This window comes from Chrysochloris asiatica, unplaced genomic scaffold, assembly GCF_000296735.1.
Source record: "Chrysochloris asiatica unplaced genomic scaffold, ChrAsi1.0 scaffold00005, whole genome shotgun sequence".
NCBI lineage: Eukaryota > Metazoa > Chordata > Mammalia > Afrosoricida > Chrysochloridae > Chrysochloris > Chrysochloris asiatica.
Genome location: NW_006408523.1, coordinates 36330296 through 36331816, shown reverse-complemented (window position 1 = coordinate 36331816; position 1521 = coordinate 36330296).

Below are 1521 nucleotides of genomic sequence, written 5' to 3'. Positions count from 1 at the left end.
GCCTCCATTTTTCCTGCAGGTCTTTCTTTCAAGAGGTATCCTTTATTCTTCTAGCCGTTCCAGGCTGGTCTGCTCGTCCTTTCAAGTGGAGATTTCTCATCTCTGGAGATCTGGATGTGGTTCCGGTTTCTACCTATAGTTTTATGTATTGCAAAGGTGCTGCAAGAAGCCTCGTTCACTGGGTATGCTGTAGCCCCATTTTAGGTATTCCAATCAGTCATAGGCAGAAGACAGACTTACAAGCCTTCATTATTCATTAATTTTTGCATGCATGTGAGGTTATTGAAAATACAATGGGTCGTGTCCAGCACACCTTAGTCCTCAAACTGACATCTTTTCTTTTAAACACTTTAAAGAGGTCGTGTGCAGCAGATTTGGCTAATACAATGCATTGTTTGATTTCTTGACTGCTGCTTCAATGAGTGTTAATGGTTGATCCAAGCAAAATGAAGTCTTTGACAACTTCAATCTTTTTCTCATTGATATGGATGTTATTTACTTATGCAGCAGTGAGGATTTTTTTAAATTAATTAATTTATTTTCAGAGCATAGAACTTGCTTTAAAGTAGGTAAAGAACAGCACATTCTAACACATGTGGGAAAGGGCTTAACTTTTGTAAAAGTCTTTACCACTTAAGATCACCCCCAGTGAAGTTGCTTTTGAATAAATTTAACAATGACACTGGAACTGGAGGGAAGCTGCCACTGAACATGCTCCAAACCCACAGTGAATATAAGTAGTGTACATAGATGACAAGAAAAAGGCACAAATGACAAGATAATGGCAAGGACTCTACATGAAGGTGGCAATGTTGTTGGAGACCAAGTTGGGAGAGGTAACATGTCATACATCAAAATCTGCCCCAAGATAGCAGGTTATAATGGGCTGGAGAGAAATTAAAGGGAACATTTCTTTCTTCACTTGATCATCGCCAATAATAGAAAAGCCAAAAATAGGAGGATGGTGACAAATCTGCCCCCCCCCCCAAAACAAATATGTATATGTAGTTCTTGAGGAAGAGAAGCACTTTAGTAAGTGAGTGAGTGAAGCACTATTGTAAAGAGAAGCAAACCTTGGCAGGAGTGGCCGTTCTGCCTAGCTAAGTCATAAACCGAGAGAAGGACATGATTTTCGATTATTTTTTACCCCAGTACAACGTATTTAGAAACATAGGAGTGGTATATCAGACTGGTACTGGTTAAAAGGCTTCTGTTGCATAATTAACCAGCTAATAGGTAACAGGAAAGAGGACTGGAAATTATTTTGACTTCTGCAAATGTTAAAAAGGACAGGGATCAAGGAGAGAAGAAAACATTTACTACTGGGTACTTCCTGGTGCTTAACATTCAAGACCCTTTCTTCTTCTGATCCATTACCTTTTACACCAACTTCCAGTTGTCTCAGATTACTGGCTGTCCTCTATATATGCTATCTGGATCCATTTGTACCTGCTGTTTCTTCTACTCAGTGGACTCCCATTTGTCCTTTGAGAGTTTAAATAGAAGTAAGCATACTGGAGT